Here is a 27,128-nt window from a genome sequence, read left to right as displayed (position 1 = left end):
AAATTATTTTTAATTTGCAACCTGGTGGAGGTTAGTATAGATGGACTAATAGAACAAGTCCCACACACTGCTAGAAGCTGAAATATTTTTTCAGAGCTAGATGCAGATAAAAATTATTTTTAATTTGCAACCTGGTGGAGGTTAGTATAGATGGACTAATAGACCAAGTCCCACACACTGCTAGAAGCCGAAATATTTTTTCAGAGCTAGATGCAGAAAAAAAAAATATTGACTTTGCAACCTGTTGGAGGTCAGTATAGATGGACTAATAGACCAAGTCCCACACACTGCTAGAAGCCGAAATATTTTTTCAGAGCTAGATGCAGAAAAAAAAAATATTGAATTTGCAACCTGATGGAGGTCAGTATAGATGGACTAATAGAACAAGTCCCACACACTGTTAGAAGCCTAAATATTTTTTCAGAGCTAGATGCAGAAAAAAATTATATTGAATTTGCAACCTGATGGAGGTTAGTATAGATGGACTAATAGACCAAGTCCCACACACTGCTAGAAGCCTAAATATGTTTTCAGAGCTAGATGCAGAAAAAATTATATTGAATTTCAACCTGATGGAGGTCAGTATAGAAGGACTAATAGATCAAGCCCCACACACTGCTACAAGCTGAAATATTTTTTCAGAGCTAGATGCAGAAAAAAATTATATTGAATTTGCAGCCTGATGGAGGTCAGTATAGATGGACTAATAGAAAAAGTCCCACACACTGCTACAAGCTGAAATATTTTTTCAGAGCTAGATGCAGAAAAAAAATATATTGAATTTGCAACCTGATGGAGATGAGTATAGATGGACTAATAGAACAAGTCCCACACACTGCTAGAAGCTGAAATATTTTTTCAGAGCTAGATGCAGATAAAAATTATTTTTAATTTGCAACCTGGTGGAGGTTAGTATAGATGGACTAATAGACCAAGTCCCACACACTGCTAGAAGCCGAAATATTTTTTCAGAGCTAGATGCAGAAAAAAATTATATTGAATTTGCAACCTGGTGGTGGTTAGTATAGATGGACTAATAGAACAAGTCCCACACACTGCTAGAAGCCTAAATATTTTTTCAGAGCTAGATGCAGAAAAAATTATATTGAATTTGCAACCTAATGGAGGTCAGTATAGAAGGACTAATAGAACAAGCCCCACACACTGCTACAAGCTGAAATATTTTTTCAGAGCTAGATGCAGAAAAAAATTATATTGAATTTGCAGCCTGATGGAGGTCAGTATAGATGGACTAATAGAACAAGTCCCACACACTGCTACAAGCTGAAATATTTTTTCAGAGCTAGATGCAGAAAAAAAATATATTGAATTTGCAACCTGATGGAGGTTAGTATAGATGGACTAATAGACCAAGTCCCACACACTGCTAGAAGCCTAAATATTTTTTCAGAGCTAGATGCAGATAAAATTATTTTTAATTTGCAACCTGGTGGAGGTTAGTATAGATGGACTAATAGAACAAGTCCCACACACTGCTACAAGCTGAAATATTTTTTCAGACCTAGATGCAGAAAAATATTATATTGAATTTGCAACCTGATGGAGGTCAGTATAGATTGACTAATAGAACAAGTCCCGCACACTGCTAGAAGCTGAAATATTTTTTCAGAGCTAGATGTAGAAAAATATTATATTGAATTTGCAACCTGATGGAGGTCAGTATAGATGGACTAATAGAACAAGTCCCACACACTGCTACAAGCTGAAATATTTTTTCAGAGCTAGATGCAGAAATTTTTTTTATTGAATTTGCAACCTGATGGAGGTCAGTATAGATGGACTAATAGAACAAGTCTCACACACTGCTAGAAGCCTAAATATTTTTTCAGAGCTAGATGCAGATAAAAATTATTTTTAATTTCCAACCTGGTGGAGGTTAGTATAGATGGACTAATAGACCAAGTCCCACACACTGCTAGAAGCCTAAATATTTTTTCAGAGCTAGATGCAGATAAAAATTATTTTTAATTTGTAACCTGGTGGAGGTTAGTATAGATTGACTAATAGAACAAGTCCAACACACTGCTAGAAGGTGAGATATTTTTTCAGAGCTAGATGCAGAAAAAAATTATATTCAATTTGCAACCTGGTGGAGGTTAGTATAGATGGACTAATAGAACAAGTCCCACACACTGCTACAAGCTGAAATATTTTTTCAGAGCTAGATGGTGAAAAAAATTATATTGAATTTGCAACCTGATGGAGGTCAGTATAGATGGACTAATAGAACAAGTCCCACACACTGCTAGAAGCCTAAATATTTTTTCAGAGCTAGATGCAGATAAAAATTATTTTTAATTTCCAACCTTGTGGAGGTTAGTATAGATGGACTAATAGACCAAGTCCCACACACTGCTAGAAGCCTAAATATTTTTTCAGAGCTAGATGCAGAAAAAAATTATATTGAATTTGCAACCTGATGGAGGTTAGTATAGATGGACTAATAGACCAAGTCCCACACACTGCTAGAAGCCTAAATATTTTTTCAGAGCTAGATGGAGAAAAAAATTATATTGAATTTGCAACCTGATGGAGGTCTGTACAGATGGACTAATAGAACAAGTCCCACACACTGCTAGAAGCTGAAATATTTTTTCAGAGCTAGATGCAGAAAAAAATTATATTGAATTTGCAACCTGATGGAGGTCAATATAGATGGACTAAAAGAACAAGTCCCACACACTGCTACAAGCGGAAATATTTTTTCAGAGCTAGATGCAGAAAAAAATTATATTGAATTTGCAACCTGATGGAGGTCAGTATAGATGGACTAATAGAACAAGTCCCACACACTGCTACAAGCTGAAATATTTTTTCAGAGCTAGATGCAGAAAAATATTATATTGAATTTGCAACCTGATGGAGGTCAGTATAGATGGACTAATAGAACAAGTCCCACACACTGCTACAAGCTGAAATATTTTTTCAGAGCTAGATGCAGAAATTTTTTTTATTGAATTTGCAACCTGATGGAGGTTAGTATTAGTGTTGATCCACCCCCGTAGTGTTCGAGTTCGGTTCGGTTCGTCGAACACCCGTGTGTTTGCCGAACTGTTCGTCGAACTGTTCGTCGAACACCTTCGAACACCGTTAAAACCAATGGCAGGCAAAAAAAAACTCATAGAAACACATAGAAAACACCTTCAAAGGTGTCCAAAAGCTGACAAACTGCTCAGAAGACATAACTAACACATGGAAAAGTGACAAGTACATATAGTCATGCGAAAAGAAAAGAGTTGGAGGAGTAAAAGGAGGGGGAGACACAGATATAGGCATGTCATGCCCTTCTAAAATCCAACAAGTGAGAAGCCGACACGGCCAGTTCGTTCCTGCCCGTGCCACCTCCGTGTCGCCGGGTTTGTGCCAGAGCCGCGGTGGACCCTGACTGCCAGCCCCCCTCTCCTAATACTGGTGCCTGTCCGCTGGTGGGTCGAGCCCCCCTGCAGTGGGGGGGGGGGGTAATATCTGCAGAAGAAAGACCATCTTCCAGCCAAGCTAAGATGTCGACTTCTTTTCGTGGACAATGTGATACGATCCCTTTCTTACGGACACGCCCATCGCTACAAATTCCAGATGATTCACAAAAACAGCAGGTGCTTCAGCGGATATCAAGTGCTCCTTCAAGTGGGCTCTCCTCCACCTCAATTTCAACATCACAAATATTCCAGTCCTCAGAGGTGTCACCCCAATCGCACTTGCTTCCTCACAGCTCCCAAGTCTCCAGCTGCCCGTCTGAGTATGGGGTAACACAGATGGTTGAGTCTGCAGAGCTGTTTACTCATACTATAGCCTGGGAAACGTAAGTCTGCTCCAGAGCTTCTGTTAATCCAGACGAGGAAATGATCTGCACTGATGCCCAGAATCTTTATAAGTCGGATCCAGGACCAGATGAAGAAGGTTCTGAGCATAATGTAGACCCTCGTTCCCAAACTGTCACTCCTGTTGGTGGAGACAATGATGAAGACGATGATGAGACTCAAATACCTGATTGGAGCGACAACTTGACTTTTCGGTCAGGGCAGGAAGAGGTTGCCTTTGAGGACGACGGGTGTGATAACACACAGGGTGATGATGACGAGGTTGGAGATCCCACTTACTGTCAACCCACAGTCAGCCAGTCGATGAGGTCAACGGAGGAGGTGGAGGAGGATGTGACTAGCCCAGGGGATGGGGATGACTCGGTACCCGGGCCTTTGCCTGGCCTTGGGGATGTCGCGGTGGTCGGCTCCCTGGCCCGTACCCTGGGGTCACTCTTTCAAAGAGTGGATAATTGTTAATTTTATAAGAGTTTGTGACGCCACCTGTGGTATCTGGTGAGAAGCACCAGCGCTGCAGCAGTCCACTGAGACCCGTGATAAGGCTGCTCGATGGTATAGCTCCCCACAGGTGGAGCTAGGTCTCAGGGCAGCGTATGCAGGGGGAATGTAGGACAGGCGAGAACCAGCTGGGTCAGAGCAAGAACGGGAACGGACACGGTAGTCACTTCAGTACCTTTTACTGGAGGAAATTCAGGCACATCCCGGAGCACTGTAGGGTGAAGGGTGAATATCAGGATCCTCCCCAATGAGCGGGTGTAGGGCCTCCTGTTTCTTGCCTCTGCGTAGTAAGTTTCTGACCTGCCTGGAGCTAGGCCTAACTTTGTCTCTGTCCTGCGCTGGCTGACCTTGTGGTAGGGCCTTCTCTTGGAGTTCACGCTCCCACTATGCGGGGCCTAAGCGTCTCCTGGCTCTGTTACGTATCAGCACCTTAGCCATCCTGGGACTTGTAGTTCTCCAGGGATTCCGGTTATGCCTTACTGAATCTAGTGCTCCACTGCTGAACTATTAACTGAGTTCTCTAGACTAGACTGAGCTCCACTGCAGACTGACCTCTCTTAGGCTTCTCTACTGCAGGAACTCTTCAGAGGAACTGAACTGCCTAGCTCCACCTTCCCTATTTATATCCCTAACGGGCTCCCTCTGCTGGTCTGAGGTGGAAGGTGGAGATGTGTGAATGTTTATGGGGGCCTCTTGTGGAGGATTCCATCAATACACTCTTCTAGGATATGTGATACCAAGCACAGCGGGGCGTCACAGATGCTATTGACGACGAGGTTAGGTTGCGCCTTCCTGGACACAGATGGAGTACTGGAAGCACGTCAACAACTGCATCCTCAACCACAACTCTGCCTCTGACCACAAGTCGTAGTGGCTCTTCAGGTCGCATGGGCTCTAAGCCTTGCATAGCCTGGGCATTTATTCAGAATGATAAGGATGACCCAACTCGTGTTATCTGTAATATTTGTAACCAAAACATAAGTAGAGGCCAAAAAATCCATAGTTTGAGTACTTCATGCATGAACCGGCACATGGATATGAAGCATAAGTTGCAGTGGGAAGCTCACTGTGCTACAATGCGGCCTAGCAGGCTGGGCCAACCACCGTCTGCCCCATCTTGTGCATCCGCGGCCTCTTCATCCTCTGTGACTGGGGGGACAGCAGTCACACATGTTTTTGGACGCAGACCTGCCACCTCTTTACCTGCAACAGCCAGTGTGATTGGCAGGTCATCAGTTCATTGGGAAGTGGAAACACCTGCTGGTGTTGAGCGCTCTCTGACATCGAGAGCACCAGCTTTGGATCAAGGCAATCTAACATGTCCGTCTGCATCTTCCTCACAGACCGGCAGTTTGCCGGGGACATCCTACTCAACCCCGTCTAAGCACAACAGCCAGCCCTCGGTCCTTCAGATGTGGAAAAGTAAAAGACCATTTCCTCCTAGCCATGAGAAAGCTAAGAGGTTGAATTTCACCATCTGCAAGCTCTTGGCTACAGAAATGCTGCCTTTCCGCCTGGAGGACACAGTGGATTTTCGAGACCTTATATCCGTCTCAGTGCCCCAGTACCAGATGCTCAGTCGGCACTACTTCTCAAAGAAAGGTGTGCCTGCGCTCCACCAGCATGTCGCACACAACATCACCGCTTCTTTGAGAAACTCTGTGTGTGACAGGGTGCATTTCACCACAGACACTTGGACGAGTAGGCATGGACAGGGGTGTTACATGTCGCTGACTGGGCACTGGGTAACTATGGTGACAGCAGGACAAGGGGCTGCTGTCCAAGTCTTACCGTCCCCACGAGTTGTGCGTCAATCCTCTTTATCTCGAAGTTCCTCCACTGCTTCTGCCTCCTCAACCTCCTCTCGGTCCTCCACCTGCACCCAAAGCCTGTCTGGTAATGCCACCTGCATTCTAACTGCGCAGAAGGAATCCTGCACACCTCCTTACTATGCTGGCAGCAGGGCTCAAGGCATCAGTGTTTACTTTGAAATGTCTGGGAAATGTGAGTCACACAGCTGAGGAGTTGTGGTCAGCTCTGGAGACCCAGTTTCATGAATGGTTGTCTCCACTGGACCTGCAACCAGGGAAGGCCGTGTGCGACAATGCTGCATCGCCGGGGCAATGTCACACACGTGCCTTGTATGGCTCACGTGTTGAACCTGGTTGTCCATAAATTGTTAGCCCACTATCCCGGACTAGATGGCCTTCTGCAGGGGGCACGGTCGCTGTGTGCTCACTTCCGCCATTCGCATCCCGCAGCTCAATGACTTACATCTCTACAGAAGTCGTTGGGCCTGCCAGTTCACCGGCTGAAATGCGATGTGCCGACACGGTGGAATTCAACTCTGACCATGTTGCAGCGACTGTGGCAGCACCGACAAGCCCTGGTGCAATACGTTCTGACGTATAGCCTGGGCCAACGAGATCCAGAGGTGGGGTAAATCACGCTGCAGGAGTGGTCTCAGATCAGGGACCTATGAAGTTGATGCGCCCCCTGGGCCGTGGGGTACCCTGAGCCGGGCCGGTAGACGCTGGGGGTTGTAGTCACTGTGGCGGTGACCCGGTCCGTGATCCAGGGCGGTCAATCCAAGGGTAATTTGTATATATGGGTTTTATAATGTCCGACTACGCCACCTCTGGAGTGGGGCAAAAGGGGCCGCCGCTGCGGAACAGTCCTCTGAAGCTGGTGGTTTTGCAGCAATGGTATTATTACTCACCACAGGAAGAGTGTAGCTTGAGGGCAGTGTGGGTGGATGATGGTGGTTGTAGTGCAGGGAGTCAGTAATGAACACAGAGTCCGTGTGATGCAGTCCCAAGATCTTTACTCACAGTTGTTGCAGTCCAGATTACAGGTACCAGAGCAATCTCACCCGTCGTGCTGTGCGTACTCAGTGAGGGGCTCAGTCCACCTCCAGATAGCTCCGGAGTACTTAGCAGGACCCCCTTCTGTGTGTCCTTTCTCTGGCCTTCTACCTGCACCTCACACCCAGTGACACTTCTATCCAGTATCCTCGGGCCTTGGCGGGCGACTTGTGTTCCGTCCCCTGGGTCCTATGTGGCTACCTTCTTAGTGAGACTGGTGTGGACTTTTACCAGCAGTACATGAAATGCTGCAGCCTCCGGTTTCTAGTTGAGCCTTGCTGTTTCTCCGCTAGTTGAGGGACCGGTTCCCCTTATCTGGTCTGACCCCTCTACCTCCTGGTAGCAGCAGGAGTACGGGTGGCCTTCTGCACGGCCCATAGCCCTAGGGTCCCTTCGGTTCCTGGAGCCTTCCTGCTCCCACTCCTCTCTTCTCTCTTTCAGTCCTGGGCCTCCCAGGCTAGGCCCGCCTCTGGAGCAGAGCTCATGCCGAGCCTCTGCTCCTATCACTTTTCCTCCTCTGACTGGCTTGCTCTTTCTAATATAGCTTCCTATTTATACTCTCCCTGTCATGTGCTCCGCTAAGCTGCTCCCCTAAGCACCCACTACATAGGACCCTTCCACCAGTTAGGGACCTGGGACTGTGCTCTCCCTTAGGAGCAATCTTGCCCTACCCCCACTGCGGGTATGTGTTGGATGCAGGTGTTAGGGTCCCGAGCCATATGCCTTCCTTACCTGAGGGTGAGATACCACACCTCTGGGTGAGATGCAGTAACTCTGTGGCGACTGAACCCTCAGGGGCACCACACACCCTTCTGCACAGTTTTGAAATGGCGACGAAGATGTTTAGTGCTGACGACGATGCCATTATCAGCATGACTATTCCGGTGATTTACATGCTGGAGCACACACTAAACAGAATTCAGAGTCAGGTGGTGGGACAAGAGGAGGTGGAGGAAGTAGAGGAGGAGTCGTATGCGGAAGGGATAACATCTCCAAGGTCCAGACGGTTGGCAGCACCAAGGCGGCAGGCATGGGAGGGTGGGGGAGAGGGATTAACCAGGGCGCATGGTAGCAGCCAAACTGTTGAGGAAGGTGCAGGAGCCGAGGAAGAAGTGGAGGACGAACTGGCGATGGGCATGGAAGACTCATCAGATGAGGGAGACCTTGATCACATTTCTGTTGTGCGAGGTTGAGGGGAGAGGGCAGAGGAAGGAAGCATGATTCTTACCTCGTTACCAACACAACAAGGACTTGGTCCTCCTGGATGCGCAAGACTCATGAGTGCCTTCTTGCTGCACTACCTACAACATGACCCTCAGATTGTCAGAATTCGAAGTAATCCCGACTACTGGGTTGCCACACTCTTAGATCCCCGGTACAAAAGTAAATTTGCCGAAATAATTCCTGCCATAAAAAGGGATTGACGCATGCAGGAGTATCTGCAGACGCTGTTGCAGAATCTTACATGTGCTTTTCCACAAAACACCAGTGGTGCACGTAGTGAATCTCACAGTTCTAACTTGCCAACCGTGGGACTGTCGAGTCTTCATCACTCAAACCGTAACAGTAACACAGTATCTGCTGGTAACAGCAATTTTGTGGAATCGTTTCACCACTTTTTTAGACCATCCTTTGCAAGGCCACAGGAGACAAGAAGTCTGACACATAGTCAACGCCTAGAGAGGATGGTGCAGGAGTATCTCCAAGTGAACATCGAAGCCATGACTGTGTCACTGGACCCTTGCTCATTTTGGTATTCCAATCTGGAAAAATGGGCGGAGCTCGCCACTCACGCCTTGGAGATCTTGTCATGCCCTGCAGCCAGTGTTCTCTCTGAACGTGTGTTCAGCGCTGCTGGTGGTGTGCTGACAGATAAGCGCACGCGTCTGTCCACTGAGAATGTAGACAGACTCACGTTCATAAAGATGAGCAAATCATGGATTCGCAAGGACTTTTCTACCCCTGTGTTATCCTTGGGAGACTAAAACCTTGATGATTTGGTAAAATCACCTCACCAACCGTTTTAAGCAACTGTGGGGCAATTGATGCCACTTAACCCTAGAATGCATGACCATAAAAATCTACACTTTCATATACCTGGGGCCTTTTAGGCTCGTGTGCAAATAACATGGAATAACTCAAACTCAAATGACAAACAACTATATACATGAAGAATACCTAGAGTTTCAAAATTCTAACTAAAGTAATCTTGCAGAAAATAGAAAACAATTAACAGGGCGGGCCTGCGAGGCCCCAGGTATGTGTTCTAGGGTTAAGTGGTGTCTGTGCCACAATTTTGGGAAAAAATGGAGACTCTTTTTGGAGTCCCCTTGCTGTGTCTTACGTGACGTTGGCATCGTCAATTCCAGGTGGGTTGGGTCGCTCCCCCCCCTTTTTAACTGTAAGAAACTAGATACACTATGGCTTGGGGTAACACAGATGGTTGAGTCTGAAGAGCTCAGAGGTCTGCTCCAAATCTTCAGTGTCTGCTAGTCAGCGTAGAATTTTTAACTGCATCTAGCCTAGGCAATACTTTGGGCGTAGTAGCCCAGCTGTGAAGCAAGCTGCACCGCCTGTGTATCTAATAAGAATTTTTAAATGCATCTAGCCTAGGCAGACTGTGGGGACCCCCAACCAAACCCAGACGCTCAGCCCCCCTACCGCCCCCCTTTCCTTGACAATACAATAATGTAACTCTTACAACTGGATTTGTGAGGATCGGTCACAGCTTTATTAACTCTTTATACTCATTCCATTAGAAAGGCATTTTATTTCTAAAATAATTCAGCTTGTTGCAGCATGCCCTGGGTCTCCACTCCGGCAAGTTGGCCAACAAGTGTAACTCTCCAACATGTCCTTTCTATTTCCAGGCCACGGAGGATCCTGCGTACTCGTATGCAGGACTCTGACCCCCACCCATCACTCTTAACGCTTGTTCCTCTCCGTCCTGGAGTCCTGACAGGAATATGTCCAGTTCAATATTCATTAAGTGAACAACGTCGGGCCGTATGAGGCCTGCTTTATCTCCTTCCAGTTGTCGGTGTCGTACCACTACACCGCCTCTGTCTCTTCTAAATTTTGCCATCCGAATATTTATTACCCGCCTTGTCCGTTCGATGGCCGTGATGTCTCGCGCACCTTGCCATACCGCTATCGGCACAATCTCTGACCATACTATCGCTAGTTTTGTGAAAAATTCTCTGAAGCGCTCAGTGTCTAGTTTCATTATTGCCATTAGTTATGCGCTGTTATGATGACCTAGGTTGTTTCCCCCGGCCTGTATAACTAAGATGACCGGACATCTTGCCTCTCTCCCTACCTTGATTACCTCCATTAGTACCTGTGGCCATAGCAGGCCTCTAATACCTCTCTAGTTGAAATATGTGTTATGAAACTCTAATTTCCTCCCGCCTGGGCAGACTTTCGCCCTTTTTTCTGCCCAATACATATACGAGTGGCCTATCACCCACACTGTTGGCTTAGCGTCACCTGTAAAAGAAACAAACCACGTTAGGATAACAAGTCCGGTCTTATGTATCTTGCCAAACACGTGGATCGCCATCTCCCTATCCTCTGAACTTCCGTTTCTGACAGTCCTGCTCTTGCTGCTTCCGTGGCCGCGCCTATGCGGAATGAGTGTGTCCCGTAATCTTTGGGGTGGTTCCCTGCCGATGTTATGCATTTATTAAATATAGCTTGGAACTGGTATCTTGATAATGGCATTCCATCAATGTGTGATAGGAAGAAATTACTTTGTGATCTGATGGTTAGATATGTTTTTACTATTGTTACCCAACTCAGTGTACCGTTTGTGGGTTGTAGAAGTACCCAAGTGCCCCTGCCCGCTGGAACCGTTTTCGATTTGTGTATGCGTAGACGTATTGCATTATTGGCTATGACTACGTCCTGGTGTAATAAGCCTCCACTGGTGGTAATTTTGGATTGAGGGACTAATTCGCTTATGCATAGCGCCCCGAAGAAGGCGATCACAAATGCAGTAGACAGTAGTGTTGCTTCAAATTGTGAGTGTCATGTTAATGGTGTTAGGGATATGATGTGAGAAATCAGTTTTAGTGACACGGGACGGGACGTCTACACTCCTGACTTGGCTGACCCCTTTTCCACCCTTTTATGGATTGTCTGATGATGAACCTTTGTCACATCTCCCCAATTCAGTAGTTGGAAGTGAAATGCTACTCCGGTCAGACACCGCTGCGCTGACGCCCCTGATATGCCTCTCATAATTAGCTGGTGGAGAAATTCTATGGTGACTTGTGATCTGGCTTGTTCACATTGGTCAACCCGTCTGCCTGCTACTAGTCATGTCCACTCTTCCCATGCCTTATCGTATGCTTGCCACGTCGACGGGGCAACTGACGCTCTGATTAATGGCATCAACTATTCGCCACTAGATCCCATAGGAAAGGTGGGCAACTGTTGCCCGATGGGTGGGCGTTGTGGAAGAGCTCTGTGAAAATCTGCCAATTGAATTGTTATAAAGCGTTAGCAGCATCTTTAGACCCCTCAGCATAGTGGCTAGCGCGGACCCATACATTGTGTTTTAGGCACAGAAATGCTAGCCTGGGTAGTAGGCCTAGCACTGGGGGAGACGATGATGCCATCTTATTAATGCAGTGCGCTAGGCTGGTGTTTTTTGTTATGAAGCGTATATTTTTGTAAACCAGGCGCGCGCCCCATATTTCTATTGCTACCACTATTGGGAAGAAAAATTATTTTCAGGGCTAGATGCAGCTAAAAATTATTAGTAATTTAAAAGCTGGTGGAGCTTGGTATAGATGGACTAATACAATGAGTCCCACACACTGCTAGAAGGCCAAATATTTTTTCAGAGCTAGATGCAGATAAAAATTATTTTTCATTTGCAACCTGATGGAGGTCAGTATAGATGGACTAATAGACCAAGTCCCACACACAGCTAGAAGTCCAAATATTTTTTCAGAGCTAGATGCAGATAAAAATTATTTTTAATTTGCAACCTGATGGAGGTCAGTATAGATGGAGTAATAGAGAAAGTCCCACACACTGCTAGAAGGCCAAATATTTTTTCAGAGCTAGATGCAGACAAAAAATTATTTTGAATTTGCAACCTGATGGAGGTCAGTATAGATGGACTAATAGAGAAAGTCCCACACACTGCTAGAAGGCCAAATATTTTTTCAGAGCTGGATGCAGATAAAAATTATTTTGAATTTGCAACCTGATGGAGGTCAGTATATATGGACTAATACAGAAAGTCCCACACACTGCTAGAAGGCCAAATATTTTTTCAGAGCTGGATGCAGATAAAAATTATTTTTAATTTGCAACCTGATGGAGGTCAGTATAGATGGACTAATAGAGAAAGTCCCACACACTGCTAGAAGGCCAAATATTTTTTCAGAGCTAGATGCAGAAAAAAATTATATTCAGTTTGCAACCTGATGGAGGTCAGTATAGATGGACTAATAGAACAAGTCCCATACACAGCTAGAAGCCCAAATATTTTTTCAGAGGTAGATGCAGATAAAAATTATTTTTAATTTGCAACCTGATGGAGGTCAGTATAGATGGACTAAGAGAGAAAGTCCCACACACTGCTAGAAGGCCAAATATTTTTTCAGAGCTAGATGCAGACAAAAAATTATTTTCAGTTTGCAACCTGATGGAGGTCAGTATAGATGGACTAATAGAACAAGTCCCACACACAGCTAGAAGCCCAAATATTTTTTCAGAGGTAGATGCAGAAAAAAATTATATTCAGTTTGCAACCTGATGGAGGTCTATATAGATGGATTAATAGAACAAGTCCCACACACAGCTAGAAGTCCAAATATTTTTTCAGAGCTAGATGCAGACAAAAAATTATTTTTAATTTGCAACCTGATGGAGGTCAGTATAGATGGACTAATAGAGAAAGTCCCACACACAGCTAGAAGCCCAAATATTTTTTCAGAGGTAGATGCAGAAAAAAATTATATTCAGTTTGCAACCTGATGGAGGTCTGTATAGATGGATTAATAGAACAAGTCACACACTGCTAGAAGGCCAAATATTTTTTCAGAGCTAGATGCAGAAAAAAATTATATTCAGTTTGCAACCTGATGGAGGTCAGTATAGATGGACTAATAGAACAAGTCCCACACACAGCTAGAAGCCCAAATATTTTTTCAGAGGTAGATGCAGAAAAAAATTATATTCAGTTTGCAACCTGATGGAGGTCTGTATAGATGGATTAATAGAACAAGTCCCACACACTGCTAGAAGGCCAAATATTTTTTCAGAGCTAGATGCAGAAAAAAATTATATTCAGTTTGCAACCTGATGGAGGTCAGTATAGATGGACTAATAGAACAAGTCCCACACACAGCTAGGAGCCCAAATATTTTTTCAGAGGTAGATGCAGATAAAAATTATTTTTAATTTGCAACCTGATGGAGGTCAGTATATATGGACTAATAGAACAAGTCCCACACACAGCTAGAAGCCCAAATATTTTTTCAGAGGTAGATGCAGAAAAAAATTATATTCAGTTTGCAACCTGATGGAGGTCTGTATAGATGGATTAATAGAACAAGTCCCACACACAGCTAGAAGCCCAATATTTTTTCAGAGGTAGATGCAGAAATAAAATATATTCAGTTTGCAACCTGATGGAGGTCAGTATAGATGGACTAATAGAGAAAGTCCCACACACTGCTAGAAGGCCAAATATTTTTTCAGAGCTAGATGCAGAAAAAAATTATATTCAGTTTGCAACCTGATGGAGGTCAGTATAGATGGACTAATAGAGAAAGTCCCACACACTGCTAGAAGCCCAAATATTTTTTCAGAGCTAGATGCAGAAAAAAATTATATTCAATTTGCAACCTGATGGAGGTCAGTATAGATGGACTAATAGAATGATGCTATGCCCAAAAGATTTTACTTCACTAGGTGCAGTAAAAAAATTGGTATTCTATACACAGGTGGTATATCTTGCAACACAGATAGGCTACTCCACTGACTAACACACTCTGCAATAGGCCAAAAAGGATTAGCTTTGCTAGATTCAGCCAAATGCTGTGAAAAAAACTTGCACAGCACTGGCACAGACCTGCCTGGCAAAAACTGATAGGAACTGATGTAACCTAGTCCTGAAAAGGACTGCAATTACAATTAGTCTTTACTCCCACAATCTATCTATTTAAGAGCACAGACCTGCCTGATAAAAGTCGTAGGAAATGCTGTAACCTAGTCCTTAAAAGGACTGCAATCACAACTATTCCCTACTCCCAAGCTATCTGTAGATTTGTGCGAAAATTGGCTTGAAATTAACAAGGTATAGCGCACACAGCAACAGCGGTGCCGTCTAACACGCAGCTGCAGCAGTGAGAAAATGGTGGCGACGGGGAAAATGGCTTGGTCTTATAGGGCAAGGACATGTGACATACCATGCCAATGACACATGCACTTGCTTGTGTGAAAAAAGCACTTCGCTCCGTGTGTGCGCTGCTGATAGGCTGACAGATTGCACCTCCCCACTGTAAATGCGGGAAAGAGAAAAAAAAATGGAGATCTTCATTATTCCTGCAGAGATCCATCCCCTGCCCCTCCCCCCACCCCGTTGTACACTCAAACTGCGTATTAACATTAATTTTCATCATTACTGAGAAAAAATCCAGTTATGATTTTGGTGCACGAACAGTTATCGAACATAACCTCGAACAGCCGAATTTTTCTCAAATCGTTCGTGTTCGCCGAACGGCTCGAACACCGCCCAAAACAGCTCGAATTTGAGATTGGCGAACAGTTCGAGTAGAACAACGCTCATCTCTAGTTAGTATAGATGGACTGCTAGAAGCCTAAATATTTTTTCAGAGCTAGATGCAGATAAAAATTATTTTTAATTTGCAACCTGGTGGAGGTTAGTAAAGATGGACTAATAGAACAAGTCCCACACACTGCTACAAGCTGAAATATTTTTTCAGAGCTAGATGCAGAAAAATATTATATTGAATTTGCAACCTAATGGAGGTCAGTATAGATGGACTAATAGAACAAGTCCCACACACTGCTAGAAGCTGAAATATTTTTCAGAGCTAGATGGAGAAAAAAAATATTTTGAATTTGCAACCTGATGGAGGTCAGTATAGATGGAGTAATAGAACAAGTCCCACACACTGCTAGAAGCCTAAATATTTTTTCAGAGCTAGATGCAGATAAAAATTATTTTTAATTTGCCACCTGATGGAGGTTAGTATAGATGGACTAATAGACCAAGTCCCATACACTGCTAGGAGCCTAAATATATTTTCAGAGCTAGATGCAGATAAAAATTATTTTTAATTTGCAACCTGGTGGAGGTTAGTATAGATGGACTAATAGAACAAGTCCCACACACTGCTAGAAACTGAAATATTTTTTCAGAGCTAGATGCAGAGAAAAATTATATTGAATTTGCAACCTGATGGAGGTCAGTATAGATGGACTAATAGAACAAGTCCCACACACTGCTAGAAGCCTAAATATTTTTTCAGAGCTAGATGCAGATAAAAATTATTTTTAATTTCCAACCTGGTGGAGGTCAGTATAGATGGACTAATAGAACAAGTCCCACACACTGCTAGAAGCCTAAATATTTTTTTCAGAGCTAGATGCAGATAAAAATTATTTTTAATTTGCAACCTGGTGGAGGTTAGTATAGATGGACTAATAGAACAAGTCCCACACACTGCTAGAAGCTGAAATATTTTTTCAGAGCTAGATGCAGAAAAAATTATATTGAATTTGCAACCTCATGGAGGTCAGTATAGATGGACTAACAGAACAAGTCCCACACACTGCTACAAGCTGAAATATTTTTTCAGAGCTTTATGCAGAAAAAAATTATATTGAATTTGCAACCTGATGGAGGTCAGTATAGATGGACTAATAGAACAAGCCCCACACACTGCTAGAAGCTGAAATATTTTTTCAGAGCTAGATGCAGAAAAAAATTATATTGAATTTGCAACCTGATGGAGGTTAGTATAGATGGACTAATAGACCAAGTCCCACACACTGCTAGAAGCCTAAATATTTTTTCAGAGCTAGATGCAGATAAAAAATATTTTTAATTTGCAACCTGGTGGAGGTTAGTATAGATGGACTAATAGACCAAGTCCCACACACTGCTAGAAGCTTAAATATTTTTTCAGAGCTAGATGCAGAAAAAAATTATATTGAATTTGCAACCTGATGAAGGTTAGTATATATGGACTAATAGACCAAGTCCCACACAGTGCTAGAAGCTGAAATATTTTTTCAGAGCTAGATGCAGAAAAAAATTATATTGAATTTGCAACCTGATGGAGGTTAGTATAGATGGACTAATAGAACAAGTCCCACACACTGCTAGAAGCCTAAATATTTTTTCAGAGCTCGATGCAGAAAAATATTATATTGAATTTGCAACCTGGTGGAGGTTAGTATAGATGGACTAATAGAATGATGCTATGCCTAAAAGGTTTTACTTCAGTAGGTGCAGTAAAAAAAATTGTATTCTATACACAGGTGGTGTAGCTTGCAACACAGATAGGCTGCTACACTGACTAACACACTCTGCAATAGGCCAAAAATAATTTGCTTTGCTAGATTTAGCCAAATGCTGTGAAAAAAACTTACACAGCATTGGCACAGACCTGCCTGGCAAAAAGTGATAGGAACTGATGTAACCTAGCCCTGAAAAGGACTGCAATTACAATTAGTCTTTACTCCCAACCTATCTATTTTAGAGCACAGACCTGCCTGATAAAAGTGATAGGAACTGATGTAACCTAGCCCTGAAAAGGACTGCAATTACAATTAGTCTTTACTCCCACAACCTATCTATTTAAGAACACAGACCTGCCTGATAAAAGTCGTAGGAAATGATGTAACCTAGTCCTTAAAAGGACTGCAATCACAACTCTTCCCTACTCCCAAGCTATCTGTAGATTTGTGCGAAAATTGGCTTGAAATTAACAAAGTATAGCGCACACAGCAACAGCGGTGCCGTCTAACACGCAGCTGCAGCAGTGAGAAAATGGTGGCGACGGGGAAAATGGCTGGGTCTTATAGGGCAAGGACAAGTGACATACACTGCCAATGACACATGCCCTTGCTTGTGTGAAAAAAAGCAGCTCGCTCCGTGTGTGCGCTGCTGATAGGCTGACAGACTGCACCTCCCCACTGTAAATGCGGGAAAGAGAAAAAAAAATGGAGATGTTCATTATTCCTGCAGAGATCCATCCCCTTCCCCTCCCCCCGCCCCGCTGTACACTCAAGCTGCGTATTAACATTCATTTTCAGCATTACTGAGAAAAAATCCAGTTATGATTGTGGTGCACGAACAGTTATCGAACATAACCTCGAACAGCTGAATTTTTTCAAATCGTTCGTGTTCGCCGAACGGCTCGAATTTGAGATTGGCGAACAGTTCGAGTCGAAAATCGCTCATCTCTAGTTATTATAGGAGAACTCGGCCCTGGGCAGGAGCTCAACCCAATCGTTATGGTGAGCGTTGACAAAGTGCCGAAGAAAGCTGGTAAGGACCTGATTGACACGTTCCACTTGACCATTGGACTGAGGATGATAAGCAGAGGAGAAATCCAAGGAGACATCCAGCAGCTTACACATAGCTCTCTAGAAGCGCAAAGTCAACTGAACCCCGTGATCAGACACAATGTGGAAGGGTAGGCCGTGAAGACGGAAGATGTGATGGATGAAGTCTTTAGCCAGCACCGATGCAGACCCAAGACCAGACAGAGGGATGAAGTGGGCCATTTTAAAAAAGCGGTCAGCAACCACCCAAATGACAGTACAACTGGCAGAAACAGGGAGATCCGTAATGAAGTTCATTGCAACGTGTTTCCATGGAGCGGAAGGCATGGGAAGAGGAAGAAGACGGCCGGATGGAAGGTGCCTGGGAACCTTGTTACGGGCACAGGAGGAACAAGCCGTGGCGAAGTCTGCAACATCCTTGCACAGGGAAGGCCAACAGTAATGTCGGGCAATGAACAGAAAGGTCTTCCTCTGGCCAGAATGACCGGCGAGTTTGGATGAATGGTCCCAGAGAATAGCCTTCTTACGATCCGGAACCGCTACAAAGGTCTTACCGGGTGGAAGATGAGACAGGTCAAACGGAGCCACATTCATTACTTTGGGGGGGTCGATGATATGTAGAGGCTCCTCCTCTTGGTCGGAAGACAGGAATGAGCGGGATAGAGCATCAGCTTTAATGTTCTTGTTCGCCGGGCGGTAATGCAGAGTGAAGCAGAATCGGGCAAAGAATAGAGACCACCTGTCCTGACGAGGATTTAATCTTTGGGCGTTCTGCAAATAAGAGAGGTTTTTGTGGTCAGTGTAGATGACCACCAGGTGCAGAGCCTCCTCCAGCAAGTAGCGCGACTCCTCCAGCGCTAATTTGATGGCCAGCAGCTCACGATCTCCTAGGGAGTAGTTGCGCAGGGATGAGGAGAATAGGTTGGAGAAGAAGCCGCAGGTTACCATTCTCCCTGACGAGGATTTCTGGGTGAGCACCGCTCCAGGAAGAACTGCCTGTTGCCATCCGGACGGTGCAGCACAGGAGCGGAGGAGAAGGCTTGTTTTAGGGAGATGAAGGCCTCCTCTGGTTTGGAAGTCCATTCCTTGGGATTTGCTCCTTTACGGGTGAGAGATGGGAGCAGTCCGGGAGGAGAAATTAAGAATGAAGAGGCGGTAATAATTTGCGAAGCCGAGGAATCGCTGACTCACCTTCAACCCCTCCGGTCGGGGCCACTTTAGGACGGCAGAGACCTTCTCGGGATCCATCCGAAGACCAGTCTCGGAGATAATATAGCCCAGGAACTCTAGAGAGGTCTGCTCTAGTGTTGAGTGAGCATAGTCGACACTGCTCGGTACTTGCCAGAGCATCTCACAGCTCGGGATGTTCGGCGAGCACAGAGCATTTCCAGGTTACTCGGGCGGGAGCTCGGGTCACTGCCCGCATGTTTGGTGCTCTTTACAGAGCCAATGAACATGCAAGGATTGCCAGCCAGTCACTGTAATGCCGCAGCCATGTTGGTTGTGGGCATTACAGTGATTGGCTGGCCGCACAGCGTCACCTCAAGTATTTAAAACCGGGCGCCACCATCTTGGACACAATCGCTCCGGATTAGACGGTGTAGGGAGAGTGCTGAGTTAGGGAGAGATTTATACTGCGAAATAGGTAGTGTAGGGTCTCTAAAGCCTACAAAATCAAACAAACAGTCCTTCTCAGGACTAATATCCATCCCAGATATCAGACAGGCAGGCAGGCTGTATAGAAGACCAGACCCAGTGGTTATACCAACAAACACTGCATTCCAGTCCTGTGTGCTGCTTTTCAAATTGCTAGACTTAGCCCCAGGTCTCAGGGGCCAGGAAAAATCCTTTTTTCATCTAAATCCTCTTTTTTTTTTAAATGTCTCGCTGACTGTTCAGACACAAATATATCTGTTTAAAAGAGTCTGGTGTAGGCCAGATAACTAGAACTGTGGTTTTGCAGTTCCACGGTTCAATTCTCTGTATTATCCACTTTTTTGCCTTTTTTCAATTAAAAAAAACCATTTTGAGTGTCTCGCTGACTGTTCAGACACAAATATATCTGTTTAAAAGATTCTGGTGTAGGCCAGATAACTATAACTGTGGTTCTCCTCTTCCATGGTTCAAATCTGGGTGTAATTCACCTTTTGGCATAAAAAAAACCATTTTGAGTGTCTCGCTGACTGTTCAGACACAAATATATCTGTTTAAAAGATTCTGGTGTAGGCCAGAGAAATAGAACTGTGGTTTTCCTCTTCCATGGTTCTAATCTCCTTTTTATTACCCTTTTGCCATTGATAGTGCGAGTATAATCTATTTTACTTCGTTTACAATGGGCAAGGTGCGTGGCAAGAGACGTGGAACTGGATGTTCTGGTGATGGTGCGTGCAGAGGACGGGGCCATGGCCAAGGTGAAAATGTGCCACAACCAACAGCCACATCTTTTCACTCCCAGTTCTTGACCGAAATACTAGGGAAGCACACAACAGCATCACTATTGTGAACTGATCAGTGTGAACAGGTTATTAATTGGATAGCAGATAATACTTCCACGCACCTGGGTACCACCACCTCCGGTCTGTCTTTCACACGGTCAAGTGTTAGTAGCCGTGAGTCTCGACCGCATACTCCTCCTCACCCTGATGCTCCTTCCTCCCACCATGCCGAGTGTCGTCAGACAGCAACTGATCCCACAGTTGGACACTCTGAAAATCTGTTCACTGGTCCATTTCCATATTTGTGCCCCTCACCTGCTCCGCTTGAAGTGGTGGAAGAGGAGATCCCATGTAGCGATGGCCAAATATTTGAACAGCCACGGCCACAGGAAGGCGACGCTGGCAATTTGTCACAAGAGGTGGACGATGACGAGACACAATTGCCACAAAGTGAGGAGGAGGACAGTGGTGCGGAAGTGGAAGAGGAGGAGGTGGTGGATGATCTAGTAACTGACCCAACGTGGCAGGAGAACACGCAGAGCGAGGAGAGCAGCACACAGGGGGAGGGAGGCAGAGTACCCCAACAGGCAGGAAGAAGCAGTGTGGTGGCCGCAGACAGAAGGCGGGCAACCGTTCCCCATAACACCAACATGAGGAACATTGCCAGTACAACCGGTAGGTCTTCCAGTGTCTGGAATTTTTTTTAAAGACTCTGCTGATAACCGTAAAAGGCCATTTGTACCACCTGCCAGGCCAGCATCAGCAGGGGTGACAAAACTACAAGCCTGACCACCCCCAGCATGATCAGGCACATGGCAGCAAAGCACCTGACTTTGTGGGGCAAACCCCAGGGTCCACGACCAGTGTCAGCGGGTGTCACCACTGCTTCTTCCGCTGTTGTGCGTGTAAGAGAAACCCCTGTTGTGCGTGCAAGGCAATCCCCTGTCCATACTGCATGCAAAGATGCCCCCTCCTCTCAGTCTTCACTTGTTATGGCAATTTCTCAAGAAACAGCATCAACGTCCACGTCCACGTCCCACCGCAGCGTTCAATTGTCCATATCCCAGACCTTTGAATGAAAGCGCAAATTCGCAGCCAACGCCCCACAGGCCACAGTCCTAAATTCGCTCATTTCACGACTGCTTGAGTTGGAAATGCTGCCTTTTAGGCTGGTGGAGACGGAATCCTTCCGCAACCTTATGACGGCGGCCGTCCCTCGATACTCGGTCCCGAGCCGACACTATTTTGCCTGGTGTGACATACCCGCACTACACAAGCATGCGTCCCAAAACATCTGCCGTGCCCTCAACAACACAGTTACTGGGAGAGTCCACCTGACAACGGACACATGGACAAGTGCTTGTGGCCAGGGATGGTACATCTCCCTGACGGCACACTGGGTAAACATAGTGGAAGCCGGGACCCAGTTGGACCTTGGGACGGAACACATCCTCCCGACACCGAGGATTGCGGGCCCTATGTCAGTCAGAGTTGCCCCCACAGTGTACAGCTCCTGCGCATCATCCTCCTCCTCCTCCTCATGTTCAGCCTCCATCTCAGATATCACATCAGTTACAAGCTGGAAGCACTGCAGTACTGCCTCAGTCAAGCGGCAACAGGCTGTGCTGAAACTCATAAGCTTAGGTGATAAACCTCAGAATGCTTGTGAGTTGTGGACAGCTGTGAAAGAGCAGGCAGATCTGTGGCTGAGACCGCTGAACCTACATCCAGGCATGGTCGTGTGTGACAATGGCCGTAACCTGGTGGCGGCTCTGAGGCGAGGCGAGATCACACATGTACCATGCCTGGCTCATGTGCTTAACTTCTTGGTTCTGCGGTTTCTTAAATCGGACCCCGAGTTTCCAGATCTGCTCGTCAAAGTACCCCACCTGTCAGCTCATTTTCGGAAGTCAGCTACAGCTTCCGCCACCCTTGCTGTGTTGCAGCAGCGTTTGCAGCTTCTGGCAGACCGACTGGTGTGTGTTGTCCCCACACGTTGGAACTCTACCCTCCACATGTTGCAAAGGATTTGTGAGCAGAAGAGTGCACTTGAGGAGTACCAGCTGCAACAAGGCCATCGATATTCAGGTCAGACTCCACACTTAAGACCTCAGGCGTGGACCTGGATGTCTGACATATGTACCATCCTGCCAAACTTTGAGGAGTCCACCAAGATGGTGAGTGGCGATGACGCCATCATTAGCATCAGCATCCCACTTGTCTGTCTTTTGCAACGCTCTCTGCAGAGAATTAAAGAGGAGGCATTGCAGCCAGAGTACGATGAGATGGATCAAGAAGCCGTAGCGTGTGATTACACACAGCCCAGCCTCATCTCATCCCAACATGCATTGGGCTCAATGAGGGAGAGGAGGAGGAGGAAGAACAGGAGCTGGTATCATGCGCTGTAGACGGTTGTACCTGCACAATTGTCATACCGTCGGTTCAGCGTGGGTGGCCTGAGGACAGGGGGGAGGAGGAGGAGGAGAGCATGGTCAGTCGTCATCTCAGTGAGGACACGGAAGTCCTGCCCGTTACCAGTCTGGCACGCATGGCTGACTTTATGTTACGCTGCCTTAACCGTGACCCTCACATTGTCAAAATGTTGGGTGACAGTCATTACTGGTTGGTGACACTTTTAGACCCCCGCTACAAGGAGAACTTTCACTCTCTTATTCCTGAGGTGGAGAGGTCTACAAAAATGGGACAGTACCAGAAGGCCCTTGCTGCAGAACTGTTAAAAAAATTCCCATCTGAACACGCTAGCGGCAGAGGTCACAGTTCGTTGCCCAACCAAGGCATACAGGCGAGAGAGACGCAACTCCAATCCAGCAGAGGCAGGGGAACACTGTCAACGTTCTGGGACTGTTTTCTGAGACCCACCCAGCTTACAGGCCCTGAGGCGCGGGTACTCTCACAAGGAGTGGAAAGTTTCAAAAGATGGTGAGGGAGTACCTTGCCGACCGTACCAGCACCCTCTGTGATTCCTCTGTGCCTTTTATTTATTGGGCATCGAAGCTGGAAACTTGGAATGAACTCGTTCTGTACACCTTGGAGGTCCTGGCCTGCCCTGCCACTAGCGTGTTATCGGAGCGTGTTTTTAGTGCCGCTGGGGGAATTATAACTGATAAGCGCACTCGCCTGTCAACTGACAATGCTGACAAGCTGACCCTTATCAAAATGAACAAGGGCTGGATTGGGCCAGACTTCTCATCACCACCAAATGACAGCAGAGTTAAATAAGGTCAATTTCACAGTGTTATTTTGGGAGGTGTATTCCCATGCACAGCTTCACACCCACACATGGGTATACGATTCCTCATTTCAGCTGTTTTTTGCTCTTCTCCTTATCCTCAGCCTCCACCACCACCAAACTACCAGGGTGACTGTGGTCCGTGTTGCCAGCATTGCAAGTTCCTCCATCCTAATGTTTGGCAGCTTTTTCTTGGAAGGCATAGGCAAAGACTACGGGATACCCACTCCCCAATAATGGCAAAAATGTTTTTAATATGCTGTACTGCATGGCTCATGTAAGGGGTATTGAAACCATCTTGTTAAGCTACTGTGACCTCCACGTCTCTTCCAAGGGGCACTAAACCGTCTTATTAAACCACTCTGACCTCCACATCTCTTCCAAGGGGCATTAAAGCTGTCTTGTTAAACCACTCTGATCTCCACGTCTCTTCCAAGGGGCATTAAAATCATCTTATTAAGCTATTGTGACCTCCACGTCTCTTCCAAGGAGCATTGATATTGTCTTTTTATTCCACTGAGACCTCTACCACTCTTCCAAGGGCCATTGATATTGTCTTTTTATTCCACTGTAACCTCCACCACTCTTCCAAGGGGCATTGATATTGTCTTTTTATTCCACTGTGACCTCCACGTCTCTTCTAAGGGGCATTAAAACCGTCTTGTTATGCTACTGTGACCTCCACGTCTCTTCCAAGGGGCATTAAAACAATCTTGTTAAACCACTCTGACCTCCACGTCTCTACCATGGGGCATTAAAACCGTCTTGTTAAGCTACTGTGACATCCACGTCTCTTCCAAGGGGCATTAAAACCGCCTTGTTAAACCACTCTGACCTCCACGTCTCTTCCAAGGGGCATTAAAACCATCTTGTTAACCTACTGTGACCTCCATGTCTCTTCCAAGGGGCATTAAAACCGTCTTGTTAAACCACTCTGACCTCCACGTCTATTCCAAGGGGCATTAAAACCATCTTGTTAAGCTACTGTGACCTCCACTTCCCTTCCAAGGGGCATTAAAACCGTCTTGTTAAACCACTCTGAACTACATGTCTCTTCCAAGGGGCATTAAAACAGTCTTGTTAAGCTACTGTGACCTCCACGTCTCTTCCAAGGGGCATTAAAACCATCTTGTTAAGCTACTGTGACCTCCACGTCTCTTCCAAGGGGCATTGATATTGTCTTTTTATTCCACTGAGACCTCCACCACTCTTCCAAGGGCCATTGATATTGTCTTTTTATTCCACTGTAACCTCCACCACTCTTCCAAGGGGCATTGATATTGTCTTTTTATTCCACTGTGACCTTCACGTCTCTTCCAAGGGGCATTAAAACCGTCTTGTTAAACCACTCTGACCTCTACGTCTCTTCCAAGGGGTATTAAAACCGTATTGTTAAACCACTCTGACCTCCACGTCTCTTCCAAGGGGCATTAAAACTGTCTTGTTAAGCTACTGTGACGTCCACGTCTCTTCCAAGGGGCATTGATATTGTCTTTTTATTCCACTGCGACCTCAACCACTCTTCGAAGGGCCATTGATATTGTTTTTTTTTTCCACTGTAACCTCCACCACTCTGCCAAGGGGCATTGATATTGTATTTTTATTCCACTGTGACCTCCACGTCTCTTCCAAGGGGCATTAAAATCATCTTGTTAAGCTACTGTGACCTCCACGTCTCTTCCAAGGGGCATTAAAACCGTCTAGTTAAACCACTCTGACCTCCACGTCTCTTCCAAGGGGCATTAAAACCGTCTTGTTAAACCACTGTGACCTCCACGTCTCTTCCAAGCGGCATTAAAACTGTCTTGTTAAGCTACTGTGACCTCCACGTCTCTTCCAAGGGGCATTAAAACCATCTTGTTAAACCACTCTGACCTCCACGTCTCTTCCAAGGGGCATTATAACCGTCTTGTTAAGCTACTATGACCTCCACCACTCTTCCAAAGGGCATTGATATTGTCTTTTTATTCCACTGTGACCTCCACCTCTCTTCCAAGGGGCATTGATATTGTCTTTTTATTCCACTGCGACCTCCACCACTCTTCCAAGGGGAATTAAAACTGTCTTGTTAAGCTACTGTGACCTCCACGTCTCTTCCAAGGGGCATTATAACCGTCTTGTTAAGCTACTATGACCTCCACCACTCTTCCAAAGGGCATTGATATTGTCTTTTTATTCCACTGCGACCTGCACGTCTCTTCCAAGGGGCATTAAAATCATGTTGTTAAGCTACTGTGACCTCCACGTCTCTTTCAAGGGGCATTGATATTGTCTTTTTATTCCACTGCGACCTCCACGTCTCTTCCAAGGGGCATTAAAACTGTCTTGTTAAGCTACTGTGACCTCCACGTCTCTTCCAAGGGGCATTGATATTGTCTTTTTATTCCACTGAGACCTCCAGCACTCTTCCAATGGCCATTTATATTGTCTTTTTATTCCACTGTAACCTCTACCACTCTTCCAAGGAGCATTGATATTGTCTTTTTATTCGACTGCGACCTCCACCACTCTTCCAAGGGGCATTAAAACTTACTTGTTAAGCTACTGTGACCTCCACGTCTCTTCCAAGGGGCATTAAAACCATCTTGTTAAGCTACTGTGACCTCCACGTCTCTTTCAAGGGGCATTGATATTGTCTTTTTATTCCTCTGCGACCTCCACCACTCTTCCAAGGGCCATTGATATTGTCTTTTTATTCCACTGTGACCTCCACGTCTCTTCCAAGAGGCATTTAAACCATCTTGTTAAGCTACTGTGACCTCCGCGTCTCTTCCAAGGGGCATTAAAACCGTCTTGTTAAGCTACTGTGACCTCCACGTCTCTTCCAAGGGGAATTAAAACCGTCTTGTTAAACCACTCTGACCTTCCTGTCTCTTCCAAGGGGCATTAAAACCCTCTTGTTAAACCACTGTGACCTCCATGTCTCTTCTAAGGGGCATTAAAACCGTCTTGTTAAACCACTCTGACCTCCACGTCTCTTCCAAGGGGAATTAAAACCATCTTGTTAAGCTACTGTGACCTCCACGTCTATTCCAAGGGGCATTAAAACCGTCATGTTAAGCTACTGTGACCTCCACGTCTCTTCCAAGCGGCATTAAAACCATCTTGTTAAGCTACTGTGACCTTCACGTCTCTTCCATGGGGCATTAAAACCGCCTTGTTAAGCTACTGTTACCTCTATGTCTCTTCCAAGGGGCATTAAAACGGTCTCGTTAAACCACTCTGAACTCCTCAGCTCTTCCAAGGGGCATTGAAATGTTGTTTTTAATTACCTCTAACCTCCACGACTCTTCCAACGGGCATTGCATTTCCTCCTAATTTTAGTCAGATTTTGCTTTTCAATGCATAGGGGAGCAGTAAGGGAGACCCACTCCCCAATAATGGGTAGAAGGTTTTTAGTACGCTGTAATCCACGTCTGTTTCAAGGGGCATTGCAGGTCCTCATAATTTTTGGAAAGCCTTCCATTCACTGCTTAGGCCAACAGTGCACAGGAGACCCAGTTGCTATAAATGGAAAAAACGGTTTGTTAAGGCCCTCTGACCTCCATGTCACTTCCAAGAGGCATTGGAGTGCCTCGAAATTTTTGGTAGGCATTGCACTCACTGTATACCCTATAACTGTGCAGCCAAACCACTCCTTTTGGTACAGAAACATATCCTACAAGACATGTGTTGTTGACTG

This window comes from Phyllobates terribilis, unplaced genomic scaffold (assembly GCF_046119375.1).
Source record: "Phyllobates terribilis strain yellow unplaced genomic scaffold, ASM4611937v1 Scaffold_1__5_contigs__length_1240528914, whole genome shotgun sequence".
NCBI classification, from domain to species: domain Eukaryota; kingdom Metazoa; phylum Chordata; class Amphibia; order Anura; family Dendrobatidae; genus Phyllobates; species Phyllobates terribilis.
The sequence above is the reverse complement of the archived record's forward strand: the minus strand, read 5'-3'. Positions refer to the sequence as shown.